Here is a 15,022-nt window from a genome sequence, read left to right as displayed (position 1 = left end):
TCAAAAAGAACAAGTTCAGAGAAGACTTTACTTTTTTCCTTAGGTTATCATGTCTGAGATCAGATGTTATTTGTCACTTTCGAAATGTTTTCAGCAGCCAAACTGGCATTTCAGTTCTTTGAGAACATCCTGCGTAATTTTCTGATACATCACAGAAATTTTATTTAAAATAAAGTGAACTTTTATCTCAAACCCTGTCTCCATTGAAGATTTCAGTAAAGTGCTTGATCAAAAGGTCTTGACAGTTTGAAATGGACTGTGAATTGTTGTCAGAATCTGCACAATCAGACGGAAAATTTCCTGAGGAAAAAAATAATCTTCGTGGAGTCATAGTTCTTACTCAGGCATAAATATCTTAAACCCCTGAAATTTCTCCTTAAAATAATTAAGGTAGGAGGGAGCCATAAGCTCAAGAACAGGGCTTCTCTTCCTCAGCACTACTGACATTTGGGGTCAGAAAATTATTTCTTGTGTGGTGTTCTTCTCTATGTTGTAGGAAGTTTAGTAGTATCTCTGGCCGTTACCCACTAAATGAAAGTACCACCCATCTCCACCCAGTTGAAATAACCAAAAATGTCTACAAACACTGCTAAAGGGTCTGTGGGGGGCCAAATCACCACTGACCAAGCACCACTACTCTAGCATGTAATAGCTATAACTATTTATAGGAGAATTTTTTGTTAATTTGTCTCCCTGTTCCTATTAGAGAAGTGAGCTGAAGAGTAGCAGCTTAGTCTCTTTGGAAGAAGAGTTTCTGGAAGAATTAAATATCAATTCTTTGTCCCTAATCCAACCCATCTCTGTGGGGGAAAGTAAAGATAGGTGATCTGTAAGGATATTCTCATGAATAAAGGAAACAGATCCTGAAAGATCAAAGACAGAGCATACATAAGGAAAAAATAGCCCACATTAATGCAACCAACATTTCAGAAATACCTGATAGTCAGAAAGAATACAAGAAGACAAATATTATGTGCTGAAGTGTAAGAAAGCCAGGATTCACCATGCTCTAATGAAAAGACAAAAGTAACTGAAAGAAGAGGTAGATAAAAGTAGGTGAAACAAGTGAAATTAGAAATAAGAAAAGATTGCAGGGCAAATAAAATTGAGTAGCAGTTTACAAATCCATTCTGGAAAAAATAAAAAACAGAATATACAATATTTTACATATTCACATTTGTTCAGTGATAAGCCTTTTTGCTTTATATTTGCTGTATTATTTAATTTTCACAACAATCTATGAATTAGGCAATATGAACCAAGGTAGTGTTAATGAGAAGTAAAACCAGATTGTAATTGCAATGCTCTATTACACATGAGCTGCTTGAGAAGTTATAAGACATCAAGAAAAAGACAAAGAGATTACTATATGCAGAGATGGTTGTTATGCCAAGGGTGGGTAACGTAAATACAAAATACAACTTGTTGTTCAAGTTGCTTCTTGAACAACAATAACAACAAAAAGCAACCTGAGGGTGAACATCAAAACAGTTGCTGAACACTAGCAAAATCAGTGTAAGGAAAACTACGTCTAGATACTTTGTCAAATAAGATACATTACAAAGTTAAGTGTAAAAGTCTATAACATCCAGGAAGAGGGAGAGAGAAAGATTATCTAGAAAAGAATGAAAGCAAGACTGCCTTTAGACTTTTTTTTCAATGTGAAGTACCAAAAGACAGTGAATTCATACTTTTAGACTTCCTAGGGGGAAAATATGGTAACCTGAGAATCTCAGGTTAAGATCTAAGATAAATTGTTCTTCATTCATGGACACAAATAATTTAATCCTTGAAGAGTAAAGAGTTTAGAAAATATACTACCCATGCATCTTTCTTCAAAATACCACTTGAAGACTTTTTCCAAAATTAATTAATACTAAATTCTACACTAGTTAAATTATGACATAAATTGACTTTCCTGAACAGGCTGAATGCCCTGAATGCAATATATCTCTGGATGATTTATTGCCAAATGGGTTCTGCTGCTCAAAGTGCATGTTTTTCAATGCCTACTGAAGTTTTCTCCCAACAATAATTACAGGATTGGTCTAGTACTAGAAGGTTTTTTATTTGTTTTATTTTGCTTAATTATCTCACAGTTTAGTGGAAAAATCTTGTCATTTTTGAGGATGACATAAACTAATTACTTTTGCTGTCCTAAACCAGTAACTGGTAATAATGACTAAACTGTTTTGGAGACCTTGCTGGATGAAATTGCACCCAAAATGAGTTTTCTCTCTATCCACAAGAGCCCACTTGAATAGAAAATTATAATAGCCTCACTCTTTTTTTTTTTTTTTTTTGTGGCTGCCTTGGGTCTTTGTTGCTGCATGCAGGCTTTCTCTAGTTGCAGCGAGCGGGGGCTACTCTTCGTTGCGGTGCGTGGGCTTCTCATTGCAGTGGCTTCTCTTGTTGCAGAGCACGGGCTCTCAGCACGCGGGCTTCAGTAGTTGCAGCACGTGGGCTCAGTAGTTGCAGCTCACGGGCTCTAGCGTGTGCAGGCTTCAGTAGTTGTGTCACATGAGCTCTAGAGCGCAGGCTCAGTAGTTGTGGCACCTGGGCTTAGTTGCTCCATGGCATGTGGGATCTTCCCGGACCAGGGATCAAACCCATATCCCCTGCACTGGCAGGTGGATTCTTAACCACTGTGCTACCAGGTAAGTCCCTAGCCTCACTCTTGTTAGAGACATATGATTGTCTGCAACTGTAAATATTATATTGGATAAGTTGAGCCATTTTTTGTTACTTTATTTTTGTCCCTACCATTTAAAAATCTTCAATGTAGGGTTTATGAATATTCCCAAGTTAACTATTTTTAAAAATCCAGTATGAATAATGTAAACTATATAAAAATATGCAGTAATAAGGATAATAAAGAAATGCACTAAATTGATGTGTCATTATATCTGGGTGGTGGGATTTTGTGTGATGGTTTTTCTCATCATTATAATTTCCCATGTTTTTAGAAATTACTTTTATAATAAAAGTAATAATTTATATCCAATTGATTACAAATGATATTCATTAGAGATACAGAGAAAAATGTATCAAGGCACAAATATTTTGTCAGGGTGAGAAAATGATATTTTTTCTTTCATCTGATTTTCTGTATTTTCTAACCATATCTCAAGAGTCAGCTTCCATCCTTCCCATACCAAAGAAAGCAAGTGATGCCTTTCTCCATTATACATGGGAAAAACCTCAAATTATCTCTCAGGCATTGTGCTTTTATCTTCTCTGCACTGTTTATATTCCCTCACCCACCCCAATATATCCCTATTCTAAGGTGCTTTTTCTTCTCCATGAAAGTCAATAAGAGACTAACTGAGGAATATCATGGCTGTCTTTACTGGTCTTTCCACATCTCTAAGACACAAAGTAATCCAGTAATCCGACCTCCTCCCGATGATTTGGGTCAATTACCCCTGTAAGTGTGATGACTCTTTTCCTAGCCTGCCAGAAGTGAGCAGGCATCGGCCATAGCTTAATGTTAAACGGGTTTCTTAGGAAATGGATTCCAAAACAAAGAGGGAGAGGGGAGGGGAAGGGAGATTTATCTTTTAACAAAAATTTTTTCCACTCCCCTCCTCCTCCCCCATCTTGGTGGTCAACAATAAAACTAAAACTATATTCTTTGATAAGGAGTTAATGCAAAATAATGATGATGATGATGATGACACCCTTAGGGAAATTTAGATTTTCAATGACTAAAAATTAATATATAGGAACAACTAATATCCATTCACTTCTTGCTTCCGACTTACTCTGGTTCTCCTTTAAAGGTTATTGAAAAGGTTAGTAAAGTTGGGATAATGGAAAACTCTAGACTGGGCTTGCCTGGATATTAGCAGTTTATAAGGTTTAGTTTACTGTGGTCTTGCTTCTTTCCTTTGATTAAGCTAGTTTGATTAGGCTAGTTTATGCATGTTGCTTGGGAATTATTTTTCAATGCTACTGTTTTGTATGTCGTAAAGAGAAGATTTCTACTTTTATAGGGGTCAAATCTGTATAAATACTTTCCTTCTGATTTCTTTATATTCATTTTGTTTATTTTCTAACATTTTAAAGCGAAATTTTATTAATTTGTTTTGTAGTTTCTTTATTCTTATTGGACGGACTCAGTTGTTCTCTATATAGAACAACATCCTCTTAGATGTTACTATGTGTCCTTATTCCCACTATTTTTGGGATATTCTTCAATGGAAGTTTTGACATTTTCTTTAACTTATTTATTTAGGATCCTGTATCTTTGGTTTGTTTCTTCTTTTCATGCTTGTTGAGCTTTTGATACCATTGTGACCACAAAGTTTTATCTGCTTCATGTTTACATTTTGGAATTCATTGCAGTTGTCTTTGGTCATATGATATGGTCTTTTGTTTCCGTACATATATCTTTGATATCTGATGTTTAAAAACGAAACAGGCTCAAAATGGAGTCACTTGTGCTAAGCCTCACATCAGCAGACCACAACTTAATTTAAACTAATTACAGTTTCAGCCTCTCTCAAGAGTGGAATTTTTGACCAATCAGTCTGGAGTATCCTGATCAAAACTAATGAGGTAACCTGCATGATACTCTCCCTCCCACACCCCGACCTTCTCTCAAAGGAAGGTGGCCTTGCCTGAAAGAATTCTTTTGGGGTTTACTTCCCAGTTTCACCCCCTTTCTGCCATTTTGTACAGTTCCTTGAAGTGCTTTTCTGCTTGCTAAATTGGATGCTGCCTGATTCATGAATTGTTGAATAAAGAAAAATAGATCTTCAAGTTCACTCAGTTGAATTCTGTTTCTTAAAAGTGAAAAATAATTTATTCTAATTTTGTAGGGCATTAATTTTAAATGTAAATCTTTCTCATAGTTTTGTTTTTAATATTACTTAAATCTTTATATTCTTGGTTTTTTAAATTATGATCTATCAAGAATTGAGATATTGGTATAAAAATCACATAAAAATTTAATGTTTCTGTCAATATCTTCTTGTTTTTACAAGTGCTTTATTTTATAAATATAATGTTAAATGACCTTTATCATCATAAAATAAGTTCATTGTCCCCCTTAATAATTCTGCCTTGAAATTATTGTGGATGTTAATACTGTATCTTTTTGTTTCATTGGCATGGTGTGTCTTTATTGTTTTCATTTATAGTCAGTTCTTTCAAGGCAATCGCTGAGACAATATATGTTCACCTTTTTAATTTTTTGCTTTTTTTCCTTGACCTTGAAAGTCATTAATTTTATATATAAATTGTATCCCCTTTGTGTTTATTGTCAAAACTGATACGACTGGTCTTTCTTTTGAAAGGCCCATTTATTTTATTTTGTGACTTTAAGTTTCCTTTGTTTTGTTTTCTATTGCTGCGCTCTAAATTATGTAAATTGTAATTTTTGTATTTTTATCTCACAGATTTTTTTTTAAAAAAGAATTAGGACCAATACATCCTGTTTGATATCCCTTGTTTCCAGATGTTAAGAATGAATTCTTGTTTAAGTTAAGTTAGCCATTCCTTCTTATCTACACAATTGGTATTCATTTTAATTCTGAGTCTTTCTTTAAAAATATGCTCTTCGTGGTACAAAAGTGACAATTTGCTTGTATCCTTGCAATTCAAGATTGTTTTTCTATTCTCTTATTTTCTGAAAGACTAGTCAGAATAGAATTTTCTGGTAAAAGCTTTCTTGTTTTGATTCTGCTGTAGAAATTACTTCATTGGCATCTAACAGTTACAGTTGTAGAAGAGAGAATTGCAGTTAATGCAGCCTTTTTTCTATCCTTCCTGTGGTTAATATGATTCTCTCTGGGTGATTATAGTATTCATTCTTAATATTGGAAATGTATAACTTCATAATATAGGTTTTGGGTATAGTTAATGTTTATTAAATAATCTTTTTAAGTGTTAAGACTTTCAATTGTGCATATTTATGTTTTTCTTCATTTAAAAGAAGTTTTTCCAGTATATCTGTGTAATTAAAAGAAAAATTTTCCATTTGTCTTAGTTTTTTCTTTAAGCATACTCATTTTCCTATCATCCTTTCTCTAGGAGTATTCACATTTTTGTCCTTCTCAAATTCCATGGAATTTTCTCTAGTATACCTTAAACATCACTGATTTTTCTATTTTTTTAATAATAGTTTTTTTTAACATCTTTTTTTTTAATTAATTTATTTTTTTTGGCTGCATTGGGTCTTTGTTGTTGCACGCAGGCTTTCTCTAGTTGCGGCAAGTGGGGGCTACTCTTCGTTGTGGTGCACACGCTTCTCATTGCAGTGGCTTCTTTTGTTGCAGAGCACAGGCTCTAGGCATGCGGGCTTCAGTAGTTGTGGCTCTCGGGCTGTAGAGCGCAGGCTCAGTAGTTGTGGCACACGGGCTTAGTTGCTTCGCGGCATGTGGGATCTGCCCTGACTAGGGCTCGAACTCGTGTCCCCTGCATTGGCAGGTGGATTCTTAACTACTGTGCCACCAGGGAAGCCCCTTAATAATAGTTTTGATACTACTGATTTATGCTTTTAATTTAAAGTTTTGCAATATTATTGTCTTTGTTCTTAAATTGATTTTCATAATTTACCAGTTACTCTTGAAGGGGAGCAGAGTTTGCCACCACAAAACATGCTTCTTTGGCTAAGGGTTATTTTGACCTTGTTATTTTTAAAAAACGGCAGTCACTTGTGAAACTCTGAAAGCCAAGTAGAAGTTATCCTTTTATAAGAGATTTTTACATGTATAAGGGAAATCTCCATTTGTAAGGGTGTCCTCCCTGTCTGTAATGGAAGAGAAGGATGATTAAATCTCTATAAACTCTTATCAATGGAAAAGTCAAGGACTTAAATCTGCATATCAAGCTTAGCATTGTTACTTGTTACTGTGGGTTTCCTGATAGTGTCCCATTAACAGCACCCCTCCCCCAACATCTTTGCTTGAGATGGTATTTAAGATGATGGCTTAGGCCATTTGGGGGAGTTACTCACCTTCCCTGGGTATTTCCCATGTATATAGGAAGTATCTATGCTATTAAACTTCTGTTTGTTTTTCTCCTGTAAATATGTCTTTTTCACAGGGGGATCTCAGGAAAAATTATTTTTTCTCCCCTATACTTTCTCTCTAGTTTAATTATTAACTCATCCCTGTCTATTTTGTGGAATCCAGTGTCAGGGAGGAAGAAATTTTCCTCTACCCTTCTAGGTTCTTATGGCTGGTCTGAGAATTAAATTGACATGAGACAGATTAACAGGAGAAAATGAAACAAAATTTAATAACATATATACATGGGAGAGACCCAGAAAAACTGAGTAACTTGCCAAAATGGCCAAAGCCCTCACCTTAAATACCATCCTCAGCTACAAACAAAAGAGAATGCTGAGGATGGGGATAGTTGTGGGAGGTTACCAGGAAAAGTATGATAAACAAGGGTGATTGTGAAGCAGATTTAAGTCATTGCCTTCTCCTTGATAAGAGTTTCTGACATTTGGTCATCCTCCTCTTCCAGGTACAGAGAGGGAGATGTGCTTACAAATGGTGATTTCCCTTACAAATGTAAATGTTTTATACAAAAGGGCAACTACTCCTTGGTTTTCAGAGTCATTCCTCTGTCTGCTGTTTCTCAGAAAATAACCAGCTTAAAACAATCAATACACCAAAGAGACATATATTAGGTTGGCAAATTCTGCTCCCCTACACCAGAAACATAAAAATAAAAATCTTCTCCCTCTGTTTTTTTTTCCGTGGTTGTTGTTGTTGTTGTTGTTTTGGAGGGAGGGGGAGCAGAGGGCAATCATTTTGTTTACTGTACCCAACTGGATTCCACACAAATGTGGGTGGCATTTGCTTGACACCTCTTCCAGGTGATGCAAACAATTTTTAAGATCACAACCTTTAAATCTGAGCTCAGAAATTGGAAGCTGATAATTTATTTTCCATGTTTAGCTGTTAAGTTATTCAAGGTCAGTGAAAAGAAAATTCGCTACCTGGTTCCTTCCTACTGAGGTCTTTGTCTTCCTATATTTTCTGTCTCAATATTTTACAAATTATATTATGAAAAATTTTAAACCTAAAGCAAAGTTTAAAGAATTTTACTGTGAACTTCCGTATTCCCAAGACTGTAGTATTAACATTTAATTATACTTTTAAAATTACACATCTAACAATTCATCTGTCTACACGATTAATCCATCTTAATTTTTATGCATTTCAAATTGATATTCAGATATTAGTACTTGGTTGTCTAACTGCTTCAGCAGGTATATCCTTAACTAAAGTGAAATTTGTTTGCCATGCATTAAAAAACAAAATTCAACTCAGTAAATGTAAAGATCAAACTGACTTTATTCAATAATTCATGAATCAGGCAGCATCCCATTCAGCAAACAGAAAGGAGCTCCAAGGAGCTGTGCAAAATGGAAGGCTTTCATAGACAGGGACAAGGAAAAGCAGATTACTTAGTTTTTCTTTGGGGGATAGAAAGGGTTGTTGACTTAAAAGAGTCTCACAGTGTAAAAGCGTGAGTGGAGTTTATTCAGTGTCTTACTGAGGACTGTAGCCTGGGAGGCACCCACTCAGATAGCTCTGAGAAACTGTTCTGAAGAGGTAAGAGGGGAGGTCAGTATATATGTGATTCTGGTGAATGGTGTGTGTGCAACCAAGCACACATCTCGGTAGAAAATTGCTGCTAGTCACAGGAACAGATATCTTAGTTAATGGGTTTAGTTCTTTCCTAAGTATGAGAAGATACAACAATCCAGGTTCATAAAAAAATTTCTTCTGAAAATATCTAACTATCTGAAGGGCTGTTCTAACAGTTTTTCTAGAGCACACAGTGTACCATTCCTGATTTCCACCTTGAACTCCTTTCAGGGTGTGTTAAAGGTCAGTGACTGCAGTAGCTAATGACTCAATCCTTATAGAGCTGGATGGCAAGCAACATTCTTTAGTCAGCAAGGTCTTAGGGGGATTACCTCACTAGTGCTGACCAGAAAGTTCCAGACTGACAGGTTTAGGTTACACTCCTGGGAAAGGTTGAAACTGCAATTAGGTTAGGTATTAAGTCTTCATTTCCTGATGTGGGGCTTAGCACAAGTGACTCCTTTTTGGGGCCTGTTGCTTGTTTTTTTAACAAGTTTTCTCTTTTGATGTGAAATTTGTTTTAATCTTAAATACACATTTGGTGAATTTTGACAAGTGCATATACTTGTGTAACCCAGTCTTCTATTGAGACATAAAATATCACAAAACCACAATAAATTCCTTCATGCCCCTTCCTAGAAAACCCTGGCCTTTACCCTCCCAGATATAATTTTTTTTTTAATTGGAGTATAGTTGGTTTACAGTGTTGTGTTAGTTTCAGGTGTACAGCAAAGTGAATCAGTTATACATATACATATATCTACACTTTTTAAGATTCTTTTCCCATTTAGGTCATTACAGAGTATTGAGTAGAGTTCCCTGTGTTATACAGTAGGCCCTTATTAGTTATCTATTTTATATACAGTAGTGTGTATATGTCAATCCCAATCTCCCAATCTATCCCTCCCCCCTCCTTTCCCCCCTGGTAACCATAAGTTTGTTTTCTACATCTGTGAGTCTATTTCTGTTTTGTAAATGAGTTCATTTGTATCATATATTTTAGATTCCACGTATAAGTGATTTCATATGATATTTATCTTTGTCTGACTTACTTCACTTAGTACGGTAATCTCTAGGTCCATCCATGTTGCTACAAATGGCATTATTTCATTCTTTTTTATGGCTGAGTAATATTCCATTGTATATAAGTACCACATCTTTTTTTAAAAATTATTTAGAATGATGCAAATTAGGAACTTAAATAGTCAATGTAAAATAAATAGATGTGAATATAAAGTTCACAATTGAAACATCATTATCTCTTTCATTAGTGCTTCTGTTTATATTTTCTGTCATTTCTGGTTCTTTTTTTTGGGGGGGGTTGCATTCTTTGATCTCCTTTTATGTCCAACTATTTTTAATTGACTGCAAGTCATTTTTTTTCCCTTTGAATAGGCTACTTTTTAATTAAAAAAAAATTTTTTTTTAATTGGGGTATAGTTGTTTTACAATGTTGTGTTAGTTTCTACTGTACAGAGAAGTGGAGTTCCCTGTGCTATACAGCAGGTATACGTATTAGTGTATATATGTCAATCCCAATCTCCCAATTCATCTCACCCCCCTTCCCCCCCTTGGTGTTCATACATTTGTTTTCTACATCTGTGTCTCTATTTCTGCCTTGCAAACTGGTTAATCTGTACCATTTTTCTAGATTCCACATATATGCGTTAATATATGATATTTGTTTTTCTCTTTCTGACTTACTTCACTCCGTATGACAGTCTCTATAAATGACCCAATTTTGTTCCTTTTTATGGCTGAGTAATATTCCATTGTATATATGTACCACATCTTTGTACCACATCTTCTTTATCCATTTCTCTGTTGATAGACATTTAGGTTGCTTCCATGTCTTGGCTATTGTAAATAGTGCTGCTGTGAACATTGGGGTGCATGTATCTTTTTGAATTAGAGTTTTCTCTGGATATATGCCCAGGAGTGGGATTGCTGTATAATATGGCAGTTGTATTTTTAGTTTTTTAAGGAACCTCCATACTGGTTTCCATAATGGTTGTACCAATTTACATTCCCACCAACAGTGTAGGAGGGTTCCCTTTTCTCCACACCCTCTCCAGCATTTATTATTTGTAGACTTTTTGATGATGGCCATTCTGACCAGTGTGAGGTGATACCTCATTGTAGTTTTGATTTGCTTTTCTCTAATAATTAGTGATGTTGAGCATCTTTTCATGTGATTTTTGGCCACTGTATGTCTTCTTTGGAGAAGTGTCTGTTTAGATCTTCTGCCAGAGATAATGTTTTGATATTTTTCTCTGTACATTAGTTTTACCTGTCCTAAAATTTTACGTAAGTTGAATAGTGGAGTATATATTACACCACTTACAAATACAGGACAGAATATAATATGGGAAAGAGTATGCACTCTTTTGTTTAAGGCCTCTTGCACTCAGCAGAATAATTTTGAGATCCATCCATACTGTTGAGTGTTTCATTAAATTATTCCTTTTTAGAGCTAAACAGTAGTCTATTGTATTACCTGGATATACCACAGTTTGTCCATCCTCCAATTGATGGACACCCAAGATGTTTTGAGTTTTGGCTATTACAAATAAAACTACTGTGAACAATTTTTAGATCTTATTGTGAACATATGTTTTCATTTCTCTGTGTTAAGTACTTGGGAAAAGAAGAGCTGTGCTATATGATAGATGATATATGGTTATTTTTATAACAAATTGCCAGAACTTTTAATTAAAACATTTCACACCCCCACCAACAATGTATGCAAGTTATGGTTGCTCACACCCCCACCTATATTTGGTTTTGTCATTCTTTTAATTTTAGCCATTCTTCTGGGTATGTAATAGAAACTTATTGTGGTAGTGGACACATATTTTTCAAAGAAAATTCATCTCTGGCTTACAGGTGCCAAGTAGTTTTGTTTCCACACTTCAAAAGCTAGTACTGATCAGCCTTGTGTTTTTACCCACTCTGCTGCTTTTACTGTTGATATGTGGTTGGGAAAGAAGCCCTATAAGCCTAACAGCCTCAGGCCCTTCAATATTGAAGATGCCCAGCAGGATCCTTCAGAACAAAATCTGCTAGATTTTCTCAACAATTTTGTGTCTGCTCCCAATGTCCTCTTTCAACTGGGACCAAATTGTATCATATTTGGCATTTCCCAACATGATGATTGGAGCCTTTTCCTGTTTTAGTTATAAATGACGTTTTAGTCTCTATTTCTCATTGTTGTCACTAATTTTGGGGGAAAGTGAGAATTGTACGTGGGCATTTACTTCATCATTTCCCCATCTTCTTTTAGGGAAATATTTAAAAGGAAAAGAATCAACAAGTTATATACAGTTTTTAAATTATGAAGCAACATTTCAAAAAGGCCTGTTAATTCCTAAATCCATTTTTATCTTCATATTCTAGTAGTGAGAATGGACCTATCTGCAATCCATTTTCCATCACTATATTATTGAGTTTTGGATGATTTTGTTTTATTTTAATCTCTAATTGAAATTTCACCCCAAGCAGGGTTTTATTATTGAAAATTATAATGAGACTTTCCATGTAGTTGGCAGATTGGTTTCAAGGCTTTTTAATTTTTTTTCCTTCTTTTTTTTTTTTTGAAACAGGAACAAACAGTTTCTAAGCTGTGACATGACAAAAGCTCCTACCAATTCTAATACACTGAAAATAAAATTGAAGTAACTTGCTAGCCTGGGAAAAAAAACTAAATAAATGTGCATTATGATATTAACTTTTCATTTTTCAAGGCACAAATTAGAGTTTATGTCTAAAAGTTAATGTTCTGTTACTAAAAATTCTGATATCTAGGCAGTTTTCTAATTCAAAAGGCCAACTGGCTGTCAATGCTTGTTCTGAAAAAACACCATCCAGGATCCAACAAGCTTCTCTTCCCTTCCTTCCTCCCTCCCTCCCTCCTTTCCTTCCTTCCTTCCTTCCTTCCTTCCTTCCTTCCTTCCTTCCTTCCTCCACCCCTTCCTTCCTCCCTCCTTTTCTTCTCCCTCCCTCCCTTTCTCTCTCTCTCTGTCTTTCATATATTCTTTCTTCTTTTCTTCCTATTTTCCTCCCTCTTTTTATTTTTGTATGGCTCGCTTCCACATGTAGGCCCTGGAGGAACTCTAATGATGTTCAAAGGTAACAACTTGATTTAAAAAAAAATCTGGCAGTGGATGGGCTCTCTTCTGACCTAGTGGCAGGTGAAGGCACCCTCCATACCACTTCTATGAACACATTTAAACACGCTGGTCCTTGTAAACCTTGTGGTAGAGCAGCTGTTTAACCCATTCAAGCTGTAGAAATAACAAATACCAACCAAATGAGAACATTCAAAGGCTGTTTAGTCAGAGCTTGCTATAGCAGGGGAGTCAGCCACTGTCACTAGAGTTTTGGCAAAGACTCAAAAGCAGGCAGATGAGTGGGAATGCTTTATAGTGGAAAAAGGGGAAGGCTTCAGGTATGCCCTCCCTGACTGGACAGAGATAATGGTCTGAATGCCTGACAAAGTCTGACAAATAGACAACAGGCTGGCTTCCTGGCTGGTTACTATAGATAATGAGTTGATTTCCTGGGCTGGTTGCTGCAGGTTGGGGGTCAGAGCTTTATTTTTATGTATGGCCTGGCCATTGTCTATTTGTATATTCAGTCTCTCCAAACTGAAGGGTTGAAAACATTGTTTAAAGGGTACAGAGTTTCAGTTTTACAAGACGAGAAGAGTTCCGAAGATGGATGTTGGTGATGGTTGTACAACAACATGAATATACTTAATACCACGGAACTATACACTTAAAAATGGTTAAGATGGTAAATTTTCTGTTATGTGAAGCTTAGCACAATTAAAAAAAAAATTGGAAAAAAAAAAAAGAAACCTCTGCATAGGAACACAGTATGAATGGAACATTCCTGTCATTATGCAAACAATGCATAACTCTGAACAGACATTACAAACAGCCTTCATCTCAAAGATTCCAGTGCTTATGTTGTAGTATAAGAACTGAGAAGGTGGGGAACAGCTATGAACAAAGACTTTCAGCCAGAGAGTGATCTCTTTGGACCCATTACCTTTCATTCACACTCAGATTGGATCTCCTCCCATTCTGAGCACCCCTCCTGAAGACTTTGAACACTTTATCAATAATCTTTATGAAGAAATGAAATATTTATATGCAGCCCATTGGAACTCTAGGGAACACCAGAATTATCAGAGAAGAATATGTTAAAGAGCTCAAGGGCTACTGTGAAATATTTTTCTATGGCTTGCCAGTAAAACTTGTAGAAAAGTTTCCTGTTTCTACAAACTTAGTGTTCCTTTAGATTCAGTGACAACACACAAAACCTACAAATTCATACGGGGGCATTTTTTTTTTTTTCGCCCACACCACGCGACATGCGGAACTTCCCCGACCAGTGATTGAACCCATGCCTCCTGCAGCGGAAGCACAGAGTCTTAACCACTGGACCACCAGGGAAGTCCACAGGGGCATTCTTAAGTGCTTAAAAACAAAAAAATCTTCAGATGTCTTCTGTATCATGGGCATAACAATGATTTGTCTTTCCCCAAGAGACTCCTGAAATTTTGTCTTTGGACAAGGCTTTTTGGCAGATGGCACAGGAATAGTCAGCTTTGCCAGATATGGCAGTGATATTTATCTTTCATACTGTGAATGCAAAGTTAAAAACTTGAAAAAAAATCTTCAAGTGACTCTTGAATTTTTAATAACTATTATATTCCTGAAATCTTGGGTATTTTGCTACTTCAATCCTGTAAGTGTTTAATCCATGAAATTGGACACAAATTTGGACTCTGACTTTACCATTGGCTGGTGATTCTAATGCAAGGCTCTAGCCACCTGGAAGAACCAGACCATGGGCTTCTAGACATTTGCCCCGTCTACTTAGGTAAGTTACAGTGTGCTATTCATGTCAATATTGTAGAACGATTTGGAGAATGGGTGAGCTAGATTGATGATGAATCTACTAATACACCTGGAGTAACTGAAACATAAATTTGATAAAACTTGTGGAAGCCCTTGAGAAATGGAGTGAATGTATAATGAAATGGTTTTCTGCTCTCCAAAATAAGAACTTTCAAATAGCGATAATGAAAACGAAATGCTTGCACATTAAAAAAAAAAATCTGGAAACTGCTGAAAAAGAATTTATATATAAAATTTAATCTGATTGCGTCCTTTTATTTAATGGTCTCTTTTTGCTTTCTATCATACCATCACTAGAAAAGCTGTCTGATGTGCACAGTTTATTTTATATTTTATTTTTAAATTAAATTAAATTAAATTTTTTATTTTAACTTTTTTTTTTTTGGCCGAGCCACACAGCTTGTGGTATCTTAGTTCCCCGGACCAGGGATCAAACCCGTGCCCGCTGCAGTGGAAGCGCAGAGTCCTAACCACTGGATCTCC

At 35.7% G+C, this 15,022-nt stretch overlaps 1 pseudogene; it reads left to right on the top strand.

Annotated features, from left to right (window-relative positions):
- Nucleotides 1–13,327: 13,327 nt before the first annotated feature.
- On the top strand, nucleotides 13,328–14,608 carry LOC132357922 (archaemetzincin-2-like; annotated as a pseudogene).
- The last annotated feature ends 414 nt before the right edge of the window (nucleotides 14,609–15,022 follow it).

Source organism: Balaenoptera ricei, chromosome X, assembly GCF_028023285.1.
Source record: "Balaenoptera ricei isolate mBalRic1 chromosome X, mBalRic1.hap2, whole genome shotgun sequence".
NCBI classification, from domain to species: domain Eukaryota; kingdom Metazoa; phylum Chordata; class Mammalia; order Artiodactyla; family Balaenopteridae; genus Balaenoptera; species Balaenoptera ricei.
The sequence above is the reverse complement of the archived record's forward strand: the minus strand, read 5'-3'. Positions and strand labels throughout refer to the sequence as shown.